General features: G+C 36.5%; 1 pseudogene; it reads left to right on the forward strand.

Moving 5' to 3' along the window:
* Window positions 1–6,097: 6,097 nt before the first annotated feature.
* On the forward strand, window positions 6,098–6,746 carry LOC122226040 (annotated as a pseudogene).
* The last annotated feature ends 988 nt before the right edge of the window (window positions 6,747–7,734 follow it).

The raw sequence follows: 7,734 nt of genomic DNA on the forward strand, positions 1-7,734 counted from the left end.
AGATTGATTGACGGTGCATTTCAGCTCTTCTATATTCTTACTGATTTTCTGTCAGTTACTGACAGAGGGATGTTAATGTCTGCAACTGTATTGGTCAGTTTGTCCATTTCTCTTAAATTGTTAGATGTTTTCCTCATATATTTTGACATGTTTAAGATATGTCATTAGAAGTGCCCTACTAATCTTATCCTTGATAACAATTCATCATTCCTTTTTTTTTAATGTTTATTTACTTTTGAGAGAAACAGTGCAAGCAGGAGGGGCAGAGAGAGAGGGAGACAGAGGATTAGAAGTCAGCTCTCTGCTGTCAGCACAGAGCCTAATGTGGAGCTGAAACCCACAAATTATGAGATCATGCCCTGAGCTGAAATCAGATGCTTAACTGACAGGTGCCACTACAGTTCATCATTCTTAATGGTCAGCTTTGTCTCAAATTAATAGTTACTCCAGTTTTTTGTTTGTCTGTTTTATTTTGTTTAAACATTATCTTTCTTCACCCCTTTACCCTTAACCAATCTGTGTCTTTATATTTAAAGTGTTGATCTTATAGATAGCATGTAGTTGGGTCTTGTGTTTTATTTACTCTAACATTCTTTGTCTTTTCATTGGTGTATTTAGGCCATTCCTATTTAAATTGTTATTTATATATTTTGATTTCATACTTAACTGTTTATAATTGTTTTTTATGCACTGAATTTATTCTTTTTTTTTCCTTTTGTTTTTCTGACTTCTTTGGTATATAATTGCATTCTCCTTTCTTATAAAAATATTTATATTCCCATTTTTCTAAAAAATAGTTGTTCTCAAATTTACAATATATAGTTTTAACTAATTTAAATCCATTTTCAAATAACACTACACCAATTCATGTGTATTAAGGTATATTATTTATCCCTATGCTATATTTGCCCAATAGATTACTATTACTGCTTTGAACAGTTATCTTTTATTTTAACGTTTTTATTTTTTTATTTTTTTTATTTTTGAGACAGAGAGAGACAGAGCATGAACGGGGGAGGGGCAGAGAGAGACAGAGACACAGAATCGGAAGCAGGCTCCAGGCTCTGAGCCATCAACCCAGAGCCCGATGCAGGGCTCGAACTCACGGACCGCGAGATTGTGACCTGAGCTGAAGTCGGACGCCCAACCGACTGAGCCACCCAGGCGCCCCTGAACAGTTATCTTTTAAATCAATTAAGTATAAGCAAAATAACTTTTATTTTTATTATTCTTTCTCCAGCGCTCTTTATTTATATAGGTCTCTATTAGAACTTTTTTTAGCATAGAACTTCTTCTAAAACCTCTTTCAGAGCAGGTTGGCTCTGATTGATTCCCTCCGTTCTTATTTTTCTGAGAAATTATTTTTCTTTCAGTTTTGAAAGATGATTTTGCTAGACATAGAATTCTAACCTGGTGATGTTTTTTCTTCATGCACTCAAAATATTTAGATCCACTCTTCCTTGCATGGTTTCTGATCTTATAAGCAGTCTGCTATAATTCTTACCTTTGTTCCTCTGGAGGTAAACTCTTTTATTCTTTAGCATCTTTCAAGATTTTTTTTTTGGTCTCCTGTTTCTCTAATTTGAATATATTGTCTTTGAGAGTGTGTGTGTCGAGGTGGGGGGGTGCATTTTTCCTGCTTGGTGTTCTCTGGGCTTTGTAGATCTAAGGTTTGGAGTCTGTTATTAACTTGGAAATCTCCAACTTAAGCTCACTGATTCTTTTTTTTTTTTTTTTTTTTTTAGCTCACTGATTCTTTACTCAGCAATTTTGACTCTACTGATAATCTTCTTAAAGGCATTTTTCGTTTCTGCTACCATAAGCTTAATTTCTACAATTTCCTTTTGATTACTTTTTTTGTTTGTTTTTTTTAACGTTTATTTATTTTTGAGACAGAGAGAGAGCATGAATGGGGGAGGGTCAGAGAGAGAGGGAGACGCAGAATCCGAAACAGGCTCTAGGCTCTGAGTTGTCAGCACAGAGCCCAACACGGCGCTCGAACTCACAGACCGTGAGATCATGACTTGAGCCGAAACCAAAAGTGTGTGTGTGTGTGTGTGTGTGTGTGTGTGTGTGTGCGCGTGCACACATGTGTACCACATCTTTTTTCTTTTAAGTTTATTTATTTACTTAGAGCAGGTGAGCACAAGCAGGGGAGGTGCAGAGAGAGGGAGAGACAGAATCCCAAGCAGGTTCCATGCTGCTAGCACAGAGCCCACTCAGAGCTCAAACTCCTGAACTGTGAGATCATGACCTGAGCTGGGATCAAGAGTTAGACGCTTAACCTACTGAACCTCCCAGGCGCCCATGTACCATATCTTTTTTTATTAAGTTTATTTCTTTATTTATTTGAGAAAGAGAGATAGAGCACGAGCAGAGGAAAGGCAGAGAGAGCAAGAGAGAGAATCTCAAGTAGGTTCCACGCTAAAAGCGTGGAGCCTGATGTGGGGGTAACTCACGAACCGCAAGATCATGACCTGAGCTGAAACCAAAAGTCAGATGTTTGACTGAGCCACCCAGGTGCCCCATTTTTTTATCCATTCATTTATGAATTGACATGTGGATTGCCTTAGTATCTTGGCTATTGTAAATAATGCTGCAGTAAACATAAGCGTGCATAAATCTTTTCAAATTAGTGTTTTTGTTTTTTTTTGGGGGGGGGTAAATATCCAGTGTTGGAATTATTGGATCATGTGATGATTCGATTTTGAATTTTGTGAGGGACCTCCATACTGTTTCTCTCTGTGGCAGCACCGATTTGCATTCCCAAGAACAATGTATGAGGGCTCCTTTTTCTCCTCATCCTCACTAACACTTGTTATTTCTTGTCCTTTTGATTCTAGCCATTCTAGTGGTGGTAAGGTGATATCTCATTGTGGTTTTGATTTGTATTTCCTTGATGATTAGTGATATTGAGCATCTTTTCATGCATCTGTTGGCCATTTGTATGTCTTTGGAAAAGTGTGTATTCAGATCCTCCCTGCCCATTTTTAATAAGATTATTTGTTGTTTGGTATTGAGTTGTGTAAGTTCTTTATATATTTTGGATATTAGTCCCTTATCAAATATATCTGTGGAAAATATCTTCTTCCATTTAGTAGGTTGTCTTGTTGCTTTACTGATGCTTCACTGTGCAAAAGCTTTTTATTTTGGTATAGTCCCAATAGTTTAATTTTTCTTTTATTTCCCTTGCCTCAGGAAACATATTTAGAAAAATGTTTCTATGGCTGGTGTCAAAGAAATTACTTCCTGTATTTTCTTCTAGGAGTTTTATGGTTTCAGGGTCTTACATTTAGGTCTTTAGTCCATTTGAGTTTATTTTTTGTGTATGGTGTAAGTGGGTAATCCAGTTTCACTCTTTTGCCTATAGCTGTCCAGTTTCCCCAGTACCATTTGTTGGAGAGAATATCTTTTTCCCCATTATATATTCTTGCCTGCTTTGTTACGGATTAATTGTGGAGATATATATATATATATATATATATATATATATATATACATATATATATATATGTATATGTATATAGGGTTATATATGTATACATATAGGGTTTTATATATATATATATATATATATATATATAGAGAGAGAGAGAGAGAGAGAGTTATATATATATAGGGTTATATATATATATATATAGGAATATATATATAATATATATAATATATATATTATATATATTATATATATTATATATATATAATTGTGGATTTATTTCTGGGCTGTCTATTCTGTTCTATTGATATATGTGTTTATTTTTGTGCCAGTATCATACTATTGTTGTTGTTGTTTTGTTGTTGCCGCTGTTGTTTGTTTGTTTGTTTTTAAGTAGGCTTCATACCCAGCATGGAGCCCAATGCAAGGCTTGGACTCACAACCCTGTGGTCAAGACCAGATCTGAGATCGAGGTTGGATGCTTAACTAACTGAGCCCCCCAGGCCCCCCAGCATAATGTTCTGAAATTACAACTTTGTAGTGTATCTTGAAATGAATTGTAGTAGCTCCAGCTTTGTTCCTCTTTCTCCATATTACTCTGGCTATTTTGGGTCTTTTATGGCTCAGTATTTCATTATTCTTTGTTTTAGTATTCTTTGTGTTCTGTGAAAAATGTTGGTATTTTGTTAGGGATTGCATTAATTCCATAGATTGCTTTGAGAAGAATGGGCATTTTAACAACCGATGTAAATGTTCTTTTAATCCATGAGCATGGACTATCTTCCCATTTGTTCATGTTATCTTCAATTTCTTTCATCGGTGTTTTTGTAGTATAGGTCTTTCACCTCCCTGGGTAAGTTTATTTCTAGGTATTTTATTATTTTTATTGAAACTTTTAAATGGGATTTTCTTAATTTCTCTTTTTGCTACTTCATTATTAATGTATAGATATGTAGCAGATTTCTCTATATTGATTTTATATCCTGCAACTTTGCTGAATTCACTGATCAGGCTAGTAGTTTTTTGGTGGAGCACCTAAATACATAAAGCAATTATTAAGAAATTGACAGTAATACAATAATAGCAGGGGACTTTAACACCCCATTTACATCAATGAATTATTGTCCTTACGGAAAATCAACAAGGAAACAGCGGAATTGAGTGACACATTAGACTAGATGGACCAAACAGATATATTCAGAACATTCCATTCAAAAGCAGTGGATTATACATTATTTTCAAGCATACATGAAACATTCTCCATAATGGATCATGTGTTGGGCCACAAAACAAGTCTCAGTAAATTCAAAATCACTGAAATAGTATTATGCATCTTTTCTAACCACAATGGTACAAAACTAGAAATGAATCACAAGAAAAAATCTAGAAAGAACCTAAATACAGGGAGGCTAAATAACATGCCACTAAAGAATGAGTGGGTCTAACCAATAAATCAAAGAGGAAATTTAAAAATACACAGAGAAAAGTGAAAATGAAAACAGTGTTCCAAAATCTTTGGGATGCAGCAAAAGTGGTTTTAAGAGGGAAGTCTTAGCCATACAGACCTACCTCAAGAAACAAGAAAAATCTCAAGTAAGCAACCTAACCTTACACCTGAAGGGACTAGAGAAAGAAAAACAAAGTCCAAAGCCAGTAGGAGGAAGGGAATAGTAAAGCTCAGAGATTTTTTTCAGTCTCTAAATGAAAACAAAACAAAACAACAATAGAATAGAACAACGAAACCAGGAGTTGGTTCTTGAAAAGATAAACAAAATTGATAATTTTTTGAAAAAGTTTATTTATTTTGAGAGAGAGAGCATGCCTGCAACCAAGGGAGAAGCAAAGAAAGAGAGAGAAAGAATACCAAGCAGGCTCCACACTACCAGTGCTTTGACCATGAGATCATGACCTGAAGTGAAATCAAGAGTTATACACTTAATTGACTGAGCCACCCAGGCACCCCCAAATTGATAAACTTTTAACCAGACACAGAAAGAAGAAAAGAGAGAGGGCTCGAATAAGCAAAACCAGAAATGAAGGAGCAAATCTCAAAAACAGATATGTCAAAGCAAAATAACAACTGACACTGCAAATATACAAGGGATTGCAAGAGAATATTAGGAAAAATCATGTGCCAACAAATTGGACAACCTAGAAGAAATGGAAACATATAACTTGCCAAAACTGAATCTAGAAGAAATAGAAAGTTTGAACAGACAAGTTGCTGGCAATGAAATTGAATCAGTAATCAAAAAAAATCTTAACAAATGAGCCTAGGACCAAATGGCTTTACAGTTAAATTCTATCAAAAATTTTTAAAAGGCTTAACATCAGGGTACCTGGCTGGCTCAATCTGTAAAGCATGTGACTTTTAATCTCAGGGTTGTGAGTTCAAGCCCCGCATTGGGTGTGGAGCCTACTTAAAATAAAAATGAAAAAAAAAAAAAAAAAAAGAGTTAATGCCTATTTTTTTTTCTCAAACTGCTCCAAAATATAGAAGAGGAAGGAAAGTTTTCAGATTGAGTCTATGAGGCCATCATTACCCTGATACCAAAACCAGATAGAGACACTACAAAGATACTAAATTGACTATCTCTGATGAGCATAGATGCAAAAAATTCTCAACAAATCTCTTTTCCAGTTATTTTAGCTCCAGTCACTATGTCCAGCAAAGTCTCCCATGACACTGTCTACATGGTGGTGTGGGAAGTCCTTTATGGGAACTAGTGAAAGTGCTGGAAGTTTTTGGAGATGATCGAGCTGAAGATTAGCCAGAAGAACTAGGGCAAATGTTTCTCAGGCATGCATCATCAAGCTTAAGTCCACTCCCTGCCCAAATTATCCATATGTATTCTGGGGGGCCTGCAGCACTGTGATGAGGCCAAGTCTGTGGCTTGGCCTTGGTCCATGTGGATAATGTCCCCTGTAGACATTGAGGTGTTGAAGAAACTCAACAAGAGTAAGAAATTGGTCAAGAAGCTGTCCAAGAAATATGATGCCTTTTTGGCTTCAGAATCTCTGTTCAAGCAGATACCCCTGATCCTGGGCCCAGGCTTTAATGAGGCTGGCAAATTCCTTCCTTGCTGCCCTACAATGAGAAAATGGTGGCCCATGTCAAAGCGAAGTCCATGATCAAATTCAAGAGGAAGAAGAAGTGTTGTGTTGGGCAGTGGCCATTGGCCACATGAAGATGATAGATAATGAGCTTATGTACAACATCCACTTAGCTGTCAATATCCTAGTATCATTGCTTAAGAAGTATTGGCAGCATGCCCTGGCTTTATACATTTTAAGAGTGCCTCTTTACTAAGGCGCATCTTAATAAATCCTAGTGCTACCAATTGAAAAAAAAATCCGCAACAAAATATTAGCAAACCGAATCCAACAATACGTTAAAAAACATAATTCACCATGGTCAAGTGCGATTTTTTCCAGGGATGCATAGGTGGTTCAGTATTTGCAAATCAACCAACATGGTACATCACATTCACTAGAGAAAGGGTAAAAACTATATGATCATCTCAATACATGCAGAAAAGGCATGTGACAAAGTACAACATCCATTCATGATAAAAACTCTCAACAAAGTAGGTTTAGAGAGACCTAATATAATATGTTGAGAGACCTCAACATAATAAAGGCTATATATGAAAAATCCACAGCTAACATTTTACTCAACAGTGAAAAACAGACGGAGCACCTGGGTGGCTCAGTCAGTTAAGTGCCTGACTTCGGTTCAGGTGATGATCTCGTGGTCTCTGAGGTGGAGACCCGCATTGGGCTCTGTCCTGACAGCTCAGAGCCTGGAGCCTACTTCTGATTCCGTGGGTCTCCCTCTCTCTCTGCCCCTCTGTTTCTCTCTCTCTCTCTCTCTCTTAAAAATAAGTGAACATTAAAAAAATTTAAAAAAACCCTGAGATCTTTTTCTCTGAGCTCAGGAATAAGACAAGGATGTCCACTGTCACCACTTTTATTCAACATAGTACTGGAAGTCTTAGCCACAGCAATCAGACATGAAAACACACACACACACACACACACACACACACACACACACACACACAAACACCCAAATTGTACGTAAGAAGTAAAACTTTCATTATTTACAGTAGATATGGTACTATATATTATTTTAATGTGATGTGGTGTTATGTTGAAGAGAGGGAGCATTTTAGAATCTTTTCATTAAATCTCAGTTTTGGGGCATCTGGGTGGCTCAGTTGGTTAAGTGTTCAACTTAGCCTCAGGTCATGATCTCATGGTGTGTGGTTCAAGCCCCGCGTTGGGCTCTGTACTGA

This window comes from Panthera leo, chromosome C1 (assembly GCF_018350215.1).
Source record: "Panthera leo isolate Ple1 chromosome C1, P.leo_Ple1_pat1.1, whole genome shotgun sequence".
In the NCBI taxonomy this organism is placed as follows: Eukaryota; Metazoa; Chordata; class Mammalia; order Carnivora; family Felidae; genus Panthera; species Panthera leo.